General features: G+C 39.5%; 1 protein-coding gene across 3 annotated transcripts in view; it reads left to right on the top strand.

Moving 5' to 3' along the window:
- Adcy8 (adenylate cyclase 8) overlaps positions 1-13,084 on the top strand; it is a 214,448-nt gene that overhangs the window by 94,212 nt on the left and 107,152 nt on the right. The gene's annotated exons all lie outside the window — the stretch shown is intronic.

The raw sequence follows: 13,084 nt of genomic DNA, 5'->3' as shown, positions 1-13,084 counted from the left end.
AAAATGGGGGTAGATAGCAGCAGGATCCTGAGGATAGACATGGTAGAGTGGAGAGCTAGACATGTGAGGAAATCAGGATATGTTGCAAAGGCAGCTGGTGAGGCCTGAGGTGGAAAGGGGGTGACAGATGGACAGTAGTCTGGGAACAGCCAGAGCCTACAGGGCCCATCAGCAATGTTAAGAGTTTGCATTTTATCTTAAAGCCAATGTGAAATTATAAGGGGAAATCAGGATTGTCTATGAATTATCTACAGGATTGTCTTAAGATCATATGTCTCAAGACCAAGTAGATAGGTGAATACAGAGGCTTCAAGTGTCCACTCTACCATGTCCCTCTCTTGTGTAGACATGTGGAGTTACCTTCCTTAAGGACTGTGGAGAGAGGAGCTTTCAGGTTCCAACTCAAAGTTCTTTTTGGTCATCCTTTGGTAAATTGAAAAGGCTGCACATGGTCTTAACTGTTCATTTGGGCACTTGATAGTGCTTCCCAAACAACAAGGATGAATTGTGATAATGTTCTAACTGATTTCAAGAGGGACAATGGGACTGACACCAAGAAGACAGGAGATTTTTATAACTAAGTAGGTGTGTGAATCTTAATCTGTGGAAAGGTTTATTGAGCTGCACCATGAGTCAGGTATTGCGTTATGCCCTGGAAATGCAGTCATGAGCTCATTTTCCAGGGATCTTTGCCCATTAGAGACCATAGGGAGATTGGATCTATTGATTGCTTGGATTTATTGCCTATAAAATGAAGAAATAAGACCAAACATCTCCAAAATCGCGATCACTTCTGAAACTCTGTGATTTGTAACAACATAAAAATCTCATTTAAGTAGTTAAACTTTCTACAGACTTTCTATACCAGTTTGTATCTTGACCTTAAGAAGGAGAAATGAGAGATGACTTTGCAAAAGAAATGAACATCTAACATCAAAAAGCTTTAAGATCCTTAGAGTTTTATCACTTCTCTTTCTACAGAGGACCTTATCCCTCTGGACTATTTTATGTCCTTTCTGGAATTTGAGGGTTTGAAAGAAAAGTGAAATTTGGATAGATTGAAAAAATTCAAGGACATCTTTTTTGTTAGTTTATTAAGTACTGCTTTTCTGTCCTTGGGATAAGACAATTTGGTAGTTTATTTTTTAACTATATGAGTCAGAGTCTATTAATACCCAAACAACTCCTTGATTATAATGTAGGAAAACTTGAGGTCCAGCATTAATTCTTCTAGTTTGCAAGAAAGCATAGCACAGAGAAACTACCAGGAGATCTGAATTTCGTCAAGCCTTGGTTACAATTGGCTCAGACTTCTAGAGTTTTATTGTCAAGGGATGCAGTTGGAGGTATAGCTGGTGGACAATATTTGCACATTAAGAGGTGCAAAAGAGAAGTCCAGCTACATAGTTTTACCAAAAATTTTATAATTTTAACCAACTGTCACTTACACAAGTTGTAATTTTTTTATTCAACTCAAAAGTACTTTTTCCAATTGGAAAAAAAAAAAAGCTTGATAGAAGTTTTAAAGTCTAGGGACTTCAGAATATTATGTTGCAAATATTAAAATGTAATGATAATAAACTATTTATTTAGTGGTTTTCTGGATCTTATGGTCACTTTATTTCTTTGTTGTCAGAACCAAAACCCAGTTTAAGGTATTTTCTACACATTTTCTGAGACTCTGTCCCACTTTCTGGCATTTATTTAAAGAATTAGGATCCTAGCATCAATTCCCAGAGTCCAGAAAGAGAATGAGGGGCCAGTGCTGTGAGGCTGAAATATGGCATTTGGATCTTTTATCATTAGACCTCATCAATTTAAATAATTGCTTTGCTTGGGTAAGAATTACAATTTTTGCACCAACACTAAAAATGATCCTGGCCCTTTACTCATTGATCAGTCCAAATATGTGGTAGAAAATTTCCTCCAATCACAGACACATCAGAAAATTGTGCCAACCTTAGACAACATTATGATTAGTTACTCCTACTTAGAGCATCATTAGACTTCAAGACACATGAGGAGGGGCAGAAGAAGATGGAGAGTAGAACTCTTCAGAAATCATGCATCCATAGAAACATCAATTTGGAATGTGTTAAATTCCTTATATCCTCACAAGTCCACACATCAACATATCTTCTTGAGAACTGAGGAACCCAGGTGATAGATTATAATACCTGGTAGTAACACAATAATAAGAAATGATGCACTGGAAAGGGTATGAAGAACAGTTTTTAATTACTTGCATTAACTCTCCCATAGCATCAGGCAACAAATTATGGAGAGAAACTGGTTGGGAGATATTTTTGTATCAATTGAGGGGGAGAGAAGGGAGGACCTGAAATAAGGCAGTAGCCAAAAAATAGATGGGAAAGGATAGCGATGCTCCTAAGCTGTGACCTGATCCATCGTCCAAGAGACAATATGCAACCTAAAAATTTTAGTTAAATCAAACATTTATTATGACATTGACCTTACTTTTCAGTTGACAATACTTTGAGAATCTTGGTCAAGGGTCCACTTTCTTAAAGGTACAGTTTGTTGCTGGATGTAATCATGGCGAATTGTCCCTGAAGGAATGACTGCTGTCATCACTGTATGAAGTATTTAAGGGGACACACTGTCTGAAACAGGGAACCCCTGACTGCAGCAACAGCCCCAGGCTGTTTCCTGTGTCTCCCTGGTACTAAGCATGGGCTGTGGATGGGTGGCTTAATGTAGAGCCTCCATGACTGCTTCTGTAAAATGGAGGCATGAGACCCCAATTTCAGAGTGTCCCTTTGGAAATCCAAATAGGTAACGTGCATATAATCATCATAGAAGTATTTTAATAGGAATCTTTCTAGTAGGGCCAAGTTTGGCTACTGGAAAATTTGACTTAGTTAAGCCACAGAAATATATTTCTTTATCATGCCTTCTTTTCTGTGCTACTAAAATAATGATAGTAGCTTGAGTTTATTGAACACTTACTATTTGCCAGGCACTGAGCTAAATGTTGTGAATGTATTAACTCCTTATATCCTCACAATTCTAGAAGATGGACAAATGTAGTAGGCAAAATATTGATATAATAAGTATGACTAACACATGGTTTAAGCAGAATGGCCAAGAGCTTCTAATCAAAATGCATGTTGGCTATCCACAGCCAAAACAGCTATACAGGTGCATTCTGACTAATAGAAACTCTAGAAAGAATTTACCTGTGAGGAAACAAGAGCTTGCAGAGGTTTTGTAATTGCCTATAATCGCAGTGGCAGTCAGTGGCAGCATGAGAGCGGCCAATCTGGAACTGAAGCCATGTGTCTTAATCATTATAGTATTCCTCCTCCTAGCTCTGGATTTATGCAATTGCTCCTAATGCTGGAAATCAATACCCATCAATCAATACCCAAAGGATCCATGTACAGCTTAGAAGACTCCACATGCAACCCTAAAGAAATTAGCAGAACTGATATTGACAGAGCAGAAAGTCAGTAAACATCCAAGAATAACAAGATAATAAGCCCCAATCAAAAGAACTGCAGAGAAAATTCATTCCACTAAAAATACTTGATTTTAGAAACATGATATTAGCTAAATGAAAGACAAAAAGGAGACTGCATGTAACTTTCTTTCTAATGAAGGATTTAATGCCATCTCATGCATGTCTTTTCATAAATCAAATTAATTAAGAGAGGCTTAGGTAATAGTCTCTATTACATAGATTGAAAAGTGACTCCAGGTGGCCTCTCTTCACACACCCGGGGTCTATTTTGGGGAGTCTTGATAGCTGAGAAAATGCCAGAGCTGGCACTCTGCTCTGTTGTATGCAATATCTTTATTAATGATGTATAAAAAGTGTCCTGGATGAATCTAAATGAAAATTGTGTCCTTAATGAATCTAAATGAAAATTATGGAGCTGAGTCTTTCCAGTGCAATTTCTAAAAAGTCACAGCGACGACACCTGAATGCCAAGCAGGGACTGGCTTTTCCCCAGCAGTTAATTAGAACTAAGGCCCTAAGCCCCGTGGGTCAGTTGCCCTGGCCAGCACAGTGGCAGGACAGGGACCAGAAGACAGGCATGGTCTTGTTTTCCTGGCCTGAGGCCAGAAAGCTCTTGCTGCCTCTTGGCCCCTTCCTTTCCCCCTTTCTCTCTCTTGCTTGTACTTATTCTTTCTTTTTCTCTCCCTCTCCCTTCCTTCCCTTCCTTTCCTTCTCTTTCTTATGTCTCTCTTGTCTCTGTTTACCTTTCTCTCTCTTTCCCTCTACAGCCCCCTTTCTCATCCTGTTCCAAAATGTCACCAAATACAGCATTCATAAGTTTGAACTCCTTAAAGATGCAGCCATCAAAGCAGTTTCCAGCCTAAGAGGCAATAAAGTTCATGTTCATTGAATGGTCACATTATCAAGGACTATGCCAAATAATGTTCCTGGTGTACTTTGCTTAATATTATCAAGTTTGGGAGGAAAAAACTATCATTTTTTTCTCAGTTGTCATATGAAACAGGAACTCTGATAGGATTAGAAAAACAAACTTATGATCAATGATGCGCAGCTTGTAAGTGGTAGACACAGGCCCTGCCTTGCTCCTCTGATTCTATAGAATGTCCTAAGATAAGGAAACGGTTAGATAAAATTCTGGCATGTCTTTAAAAAAAAATAGGTTACCAGCAGACATCAGAGTTCACATTCAATGGCACAAGGACGTGGTTGTGAATTTAAAGACACATACATGGTAGAATACATACCCATACATTTATAGCAAGCTTGTTTTTTTTTTTTTTTGATCTATTTTCGTACAACGGAAGAAAGGCATCGAGCTTTGTGATTAAAAAAAATGGATGGTTTTTAATTCTCTTTATTCTTTTCTAAATTTTCAGAATTAATCATGTATAGATGACATAAATGAAAAAGAAAATGTTATTTCAAAAAAAGAAAAAATAGAAGTGCAGGAGGATGTGTTAGTGTTCTTAAGCAACAGAATAAGCAGGGTGTGTGTATGTATAAATAGTCATAACGACAAGTTGTTGGTCATCAAAGAAAGACCTCTAAAACTTGGACCTCTAAGATTGTATCACCTAGTGGCATAGCCAAGCACACCAAATGACATTCACATGATAATGAAGTTGCCTAATGGTGCATTCCTCAGAACATATCCCCATCATTAAGTGATGCCTGCCTGTAGAGGTAAATCTATTTTAAGAAATCAGTTCTTATGATTGGTGATGCTGCAAAGTTCAAAAGGTACAGGCCAGAGAACCAAGAACAAGTGGAAGTTGCAGCCCAAACCCAAAATAATCTGTAGTCAGAATTCCATCTTCCCTGGAGGGCACCAGTATTTTTTCATCTGTAGGTCCTCAAGTGATTGGGTGAGGCTCACTCACACTGTGGAGGATAATCTCTTTCATATCAGATTTAAATGTTCATCTCACCTAAAAAATACCTTCACAGCAAAATCTAGACTAGTATTTAACCAAATAGCTGGATGTCATGGCCTAGCCAAGTTGACACATAAAATTAACCATGACAGTGTTCTTCCCTCCCTCAGACAATGTCTATAAAAGTGCAGGGTTAGAGCACATGGAGATGACTTTGGGCAGCTGTCAAAATCATTTTCACTTCATTGGCTATGTGGAGGCTTTTGGAGGTTTGTGAGAAGAGGACTCCAGCATGACTGGGATTGTCTTTTCTTTTAAAAGCCAAGAGCCCCACCTTTGATGGAACTGGATTCCATTAGTGACCTTGAACTTGTGTGGACTTTCACTCTAAGGCTCCTCCCCGTGTGCCTGGAACACTCTGTCTGCTCCTCACTCTTCTCATGAGACCTCGACCTCACACTAACTCAGTGATGTCTCTGTTGAGAGGTCGTGTGACAAAGGACGCACTTAGGATTCAGAGCTTAGGAGAACTTGGTTCACATTCTAGTTCCACAAATCCTTCACAGGTTGTGTCTCAGTTTCCTCCTCTGAAATATGGGAGTAATTACATGACAGGCCAGTCCACAAGGGCTACGTCTGAATAGGGCTACGTTTGAATATGAAACTTGATGTGACTTTAGCTCACAGCCCCACCAGAAACAAGCAGGGCAGAGAGGAGCCAGGTAATGGACACAGGAAGTGGGCGGGGCCTGTGCTGTCCACCTCTGTTCCACTCAGAGATTCAGGTGCATGGCCATGGTCTCTGCTGCCCATGCAGAGGGAGACACCCTCTAAGCTTTAAAAAATGATGGATGGACTAAGGCCAGCTCTTTTCGGTTCACATGAGCCAATTATAAATCTTCCAAGAATTTTAGCAAACCTGTGGATGTCAAGTTGGAGGCTTGAAATCAGGCAGGAAGGGCGTGTTTTCACCACAGTAGTAGACATACATGCAAATCTTTCTTCTCCAGAAAGACAGGTGTGAGATATTTAGCAGCACAATACTCACCACCGCCTAAGCTTGCACTCACTTTTCTGTGGGGTGGGGAAGAGGCCACATCAGCACTCAGAGGCAAACCCTATTATATATAAGGAATGCTTGTTGACAGAGCCATATTCTAGCTCCTTCTGCATCCATGTGCCTAAAGCTGGCCTGGACATAGCCCATGGCAACCTACATTATCTTGTGTATGTTCACACGTGTGTTAGATTAACAATGCATGCGTAAATCTTTGCCCAGGACCCCCACACTCTGTAAGTGATCCAGGAACCATTGTGTACCTGGTCATTCTAGGAACCAGTGAGAGGCCAAGATGAAGATTAGTGTGAAATCGAATTCCCAGTTAAGATGTGAAATACCAGCATGCCTGGGGAGTCTTGTTTAAACTGGGAGGTCTCTTTGCAGAAGACCCAGGAGATTCATGTGCGGAGCATAGATTGTAGATTGTGATATGCACTCTCCATAACACTGAGTCCAAACTGTCTAATGGAAGAGTCTGATTCTGGTTCTTTGAGACAATGATATGCAATTTTTTTGTTCCAACTCATTAAAATAATTTTTCAAGTTACATCTCTCATGTAGTTCTAAGTTAGCATCTACATTTTTATCATAAAATCATGCTCATTTTTATTGATAGCAAGCAAAAGCCCTCACATGCTCACACTACTGCCCAAGCCTCCCCACTGCCATTTCAAGAGATAAATTGTTGTTAAATATCCAAAACATCCCAGTTCCTTGACCAGGTTCAACAAGGAAAGGCTGACTTGGTGCATGGCTGTCCCCACTCGGTCCCTCTGTTCCTCCAAGATTTGGGGCCACATGCACCTCAAGAGCACCAAGGGATGGGGGGACTGGACCTTGCATTCACTTCTCTCTCACTGGTTACACCTGTTTGAGGTTAGAAATGCTTCCTGCCCTGTTACTGTCTTCACCCAGAATCTTAGGGTCTGGCTTAGGGTCTGGCATCATGAGCACATACAGAGCCCCCTTACTTGTGTGACCTTAGACAAGTGACTTAACCTCTCCAAGTTCCAGCTTTCTTGGCTGTAAAATGAGAATAAAGCATCCAGTTTAAGCTCCATGAATATACAAGATGGCTTGTCTATTTGGTTCTCAGCTTATGACAACAGAGGTCTTTTGTTGAGTGGGTGGGTGGGTGAGCTGCATATGTAGACTAGACAGGGGGATTGTGAGGAAGAGACAAGATTATGAAGGTGCAAGGACCCCCTCAGAGAGGATAATAAGCAGAGCTTCATTCCCTCAGAACCCGTTTCCTTGGCTATAAAATGGAAATATAGGACACAGGCTGCTACTTTTCCAATTCACCATGGCTGTGAAAACCAAACCCTGAAGCACTTTGTGAAATTGTGACTTCTATGTTAGATTAAGAAAGACTCAGTGGCTTTCAACTTGTGAAGAAGCAGATGAGCCTGGTTTTGTAAGGCAGACTCTGATGTGGAAGTGCAATAGAGGCCACAGAGTGGATCAGGGTTGATGGTGCAGTCTGGCTGGGAGGCCACCGCTGACAGCCTCTGTGACTCTTAAAAAGCTTGCAGCACACTCAGACAGTCTATAGAAGGAGCCTAAGATAAGCTGGCGTTTGAGATTAAGCTGTAAAGACTGTGTTATCCATATACGGGTCTTAGCTAGCTTGGATCCTAGTCATCCCTGTTCTTTTTTACTTCTTTTCAGAAGAAGCCATGTAGGGTAGGTAGAAATGGACTTTTTTGATTAGACTCACACTCATAGGGTGAAATTCCAGCTATTCCACCTAAAGCAATGTACTTCTTGTGACTCAGTGTCCTCACTTGTAAAATGGGGCTGATAAAGATACAGAGGGTTATTGTGAAGGTCCCACTTCTGCTCAAAACATCCTGCAAACAGAGTTGAACTTCCAAACTCACTCTCTTGCCTTTCCCTTTCTCTGGAATGTTCAAAGGCCTGATTTCTGCCAGTGGACGCAGAACAATGAATTCCTACTACATTATGAGTTAGCTCATCCTTTTTGAACCACTTTATTCCTGACAACTGCCCAGTTGACATCTTAAGCACATTGGTTGAAGCTATTATGATGTAGATAAAATGAATGTGGGCAACGTTTTGGCAGAAAAGTGTAGGTAGAGCCATCAGTTATAACTTTTCATTGGCCTGATCCAGGCTATGCAATTCAAAGTCATTATTGCTAACAGAAATCAGTCGTAGCTACTATTTTGGAGGGTTCAATATGCATCAAGGTAAGTGCTTTCCGTGCACGGTTTTATGAACCATTCTAAACAACCCTGCAAAAGAAAAGACCTCTTCCCTATTAAACCTGAGAAAACGGAGGGTCTGAGCCTAGGACAACTGGCCTGAGGCCCAGAACTAGAAAAATGAGAAGCTCAACTTCAGTTCCAGGCCCGACGTAATACAGATTCTATGACTCTTGGTGGAGTCAGGGAAATACTTACTCTGATCTGCTCCGGCTCCCGCAGCCAGCAAGTGGTAGGGTCAGCATTGGAATTCTGGGTTCTGATTTTGAAGCTGAGGAGTTGGACATTCTTGATCCCATACTACTGGACTCCTATTCTCCTGAAGTTAGACTTGTTACTCATTCATTGTTTAACAGTGGAAAAGTTCAATTTACAGATCAATGACTACTCTTGGAAGATGCTTCTGGACATTCATCCAGCAATTTCTACAGATTGTTTAATTGTTTGTTTTTTTTTTCTTTTTTTTTGGCCATTTGAAACATTTAAGTTGAACGAAAAATTTTAAAGTTCTTTTCTTTTTCCATATAATTACAACATTCCTTCTTAATAGGTCAATTAAAAGAAATAATTTACTTATTAATAATTGCATAGTTTGTTCCCAAGTGTGCCAAATACTATTAATAACATTGAAAAGTATTTTTATTTAAAAAAAAAATCTCAAGTGGAAGACAGCCATTAGAAATAGGGAGGGGCTGTTTCTCTTGGAGGAGAAGGATTGGAGGGTCATCCCTCTGCCCAACTAGCAGGTCCAAAGACACCTGGCCATTTCCTCTGGTCTCAGCTTCATCTTGGGACAGCCTCAAGGCTATGAAACAAGAGAGCCATTGAACTTTGTGCATTACTTCAATAAACTCTATGGAGAAGAAAGAGAAGGCAGATGTTTTTAATGCTGGCAATCGATGGTCATCTTCTCTTTGTCTGTGGCCCAATGGGCACAGCAAAACCTCCCCGGGGCTCTTCCTTGGAAGAATTGAATAAGACTTGTCACTAAGAACAAATTTACTTCCATTTTGGTTTCAAGAACATTCCCTTCAAGAACTGATCTAGAAACACGCTTTATGGTTTTCTTGGCAACCATGGGTAGCCTTTCCAAAGCTGAATCATGTCTGTACACTATTCATTGCTTCTATATAATTTTAATCTTATTTTTTATTTAAGTCAAATCTCAGCTATAAAAAAAGAAAGAAAGCAGTGTAGTAAAGACATTTCTGTCCTTTCCTTATGATTTTCATTTTACAGAAGAAAATAAAAAAATAAATATCTTTTCATTAAGATGCTTCAATGCATTCCCTGTATAGTGTTAATTACCTAATGATATTAGCACAGTGTGCTCTAGAACAGTCCCTGACAATTAGTTGGCAAAGCTCTTTAACATCCATAATCTCCTTTGGGGCTCACGACAGCTCTTGTAGTGAAGCAATCAGGTAGAGCCTTCTTATACAATCGATGAAGCTCAGGGTCAGATTAAGCCATTTTCTCAGGATCTCAAGCCAGGCACCCTACAGATGTAGAGTGTTAGGTTTAAACAGTGCCAGTTTAGGCCTAGAATCCTGCTTCCCAGGCCTCAAGAAAATCTGTTTAAGTTTGTAAATGCAATCTCTTCATATATAATAGACATCCAAGTCATCCTCAGTCTCCGCCAAGCACTGTTCTAAACTTCCTACATATATTCATTCATGTAATTTTGACAACATTGTTATTATTAACATCTTATAGATGCAAAAAAATGTAGCATACAGAGTAAAACAAACTCCTTAAGGTCACACAGCCAGCGAGAGATTAAATAAGACAAAAACTCAGTAATCTGACATTGTGGTACATGATATTACCACAAAATGGTGACAACCAGGTGATAAAAAAAATGTAGATTTAGATTGAAGATTTCATTCCTGTGGATACTTTTATTTATGCTGAAGTAACAAATGTTTCTGAAAATCTCAGTGGCTCAAAATAGTGAATATATTGTCACTCATATTTCATGTCCATTATGGGTCAGTGGGGGGGGGGTGGTCAGATCTGGGTTAACAAAGCTGCATCTAAAAGCTCCATGACTGATGACAGATGGGGGGTGGGGTGGGGGAAGGGTGGCAGATCAGGCTCTTAAAGCTTCTGTCTAAAAGTGACTCACAACACTTATACTCACATTTCATTGGTGAAAAATGGCATCAAATATTCAGGAAAGTGCAATCCTGCTATAATATTGGATACTATAATACAGGATGTAGTTGATGGACAGTGCAGTGACCACTCTCAGCCATCTACTTCACAGAACATCCTTAGGTGAACATCAGAAACTCACAGGCATCTCTCAAGTGCTGGGTGCTGTTTCTTCTCTTGCCTCCTTAATTTTTTTTTCAAATTCCCCTACTGTTTTCATTGTCAGTGGGTAAATATCCTTTTGTAACTTAAGATAAAGTTAAAACAATGGCCCAGAAACTCAGAACTTCCTTTCTCATCACATCTTTAGCTATGATCACTCTTTCTAATGCTCATATCTTGCCATTCTAATAATTTATTTCAGTATTTCTCCCTTCTCAGCCCACTTCAACTTTGCTTTCTTGTTTAAATAACTTTGCATTATTTTACAACTTACTAGGAAGAGAGAATGCAAAGATTCAGTTTAACACATAGAATGATTCATTTTTTTCTTTGCTTAATTTTTTTAAGGGAACAAAAGGGTCCTTTTCTTAAGCCCTACTATAAAAAAGGCATGTTGTTGCAAGTTGTGAGAGATACCAATACATTGTATACTATGTTGGGAGTCAACTTTCTCACTACTGTAGCCAAACAAGAACAACTTTAGAGGAGGAAAAGTTTATTTAGGGGCTCACAGTTTCAGAGGTCTTAGTCTAGACAGCTGGCTCTATTCTTCAGGGCTCAAGGTGAGGCAGAACATCAGGGCAGAAGAGTGTAGAAGAGGGCAACAGCTCACATGATGAGCAGGAAGCAGAGACTCCACTTGAAAAAATCAAAATATACACCTGAAAGTCATGCTTCCAACGACCAGCCTCTTCCAGTCCCACCCTACCTGCCTTCAGTTACCACACAGTTAATCCCATCAGTGGATCAATACTGATTGGGTTTAGGCTCCCATAACTCAATCATTTCTCCTCTAAACCTTCTTGCATCCTCTCACTCCTGAGCTTTTGGGGGACATCTCACATCGAAACCATGACATACTGAAATATTGCCTTCAAGGGTCTTATACATTTTATCAAAGAGCTAGGATATGGGGACATGAATAAAGACTGTTGGGCAGCCATCCACCTACCCACTCAATAAGCATTTATAAGAGATGGGGATGTAGTTCAGCAACAAACTATTTGCCTAGCATGGGTGAGGCCCTGGATTCAATTCCCAGTACCATCAAAAACTAAATAAAAAAAAAAGCATTTAATGAGTCTTAGCAAGAGTCATAATTAGTGCAGTGTTAGGAGGAGCATATGAGGAGTCAAAAGTCTCCGCTTTCAGTTTAGAGGAAACAGAAAACTATAAAGCAGCTCCTGGAATTGTTCACTGAGGATACAATGAGGGGACTGGGAAAGGCACATACTCCAGACCTAGGGGTCAGGGTAAGTGCTTGGCAAAGGTTATAGCCAGGTTTTACTAAAACATGAGTAGGAGCTTCATTCCCCTGAATGAAGCAATGAACATTTCAGACTAAAGGCACATCAAGGCCCAGAGAGTGGAGAAGAACCCAGAGCTCAGGCAGTGTGTGGAGGTTTGGATGGCTGGAATGCAATATGTGCATGATATCAAGAGGAATGATAGAGGCATGGGATGGATCATGAAGCACATTGGGGGTCACTGGAAATTTTCAAATTTTATCTTATAGACCAATGGTGTCTAAATATTTTGAACCCCTATCTTTATTAATAAAACTACACAAAGATATGCTGTGTAATAATTTATTGATTGTAGTTTTATATATTATATTCATATACTTAAAATATAGACCATAAAATATATATGAAATATATATTTTAATGCATCATAAGGACCTAATACTTTGAATTTAATGAAAATTTACAAAAATCTTTCTGCTTTCCCGATTTTTTTAGTGAGAGCAATGTGTTAAGTGAACATAATTTATTTTTTAAATTTTTATCAGATACTTCTCCACTTGTGATGAGATTAAATGTAAACCATTGTAAATTAAAAATATCATTAATAGAATGCATAACTACCAAGTTAATGGAAAATATAACTATCAAGATAATAGAGTACACCTGACCTATCAAACACTACAGCTTTGCAACACAGTACACTGTAGAGAGCTGTGTGTGTGACAGGGAGTGGCTGCTTGAACTGCTGCCCATTTGCAAGAAATGATCATATCACATATGGTTAGTCCAGGAAAAGATCAAAATTCAGAATCCAAAGTGTGAATTCCACTTTGCCATACCAAATACATATCACTTTTATAGTGTTCATAAAG

Source organism: Callospermophilus lateralis, chromosome 16 (genome assembly GCF_048772815.1).
Source record: "Callospermophilus lateralis isolate mCalLat2 chromosome 16, mCalLat2.hap1, whole genome shotgun sequence".
NCBI lineage: Eukaryota > Metazoa > Chordata > Mammalia > Rodentia > Sciuridae > Callospermophilus > Callospermophilus lateralis.
This window is presented reverse-complemented; position numbering and strand designations above follow the sequence as displayed.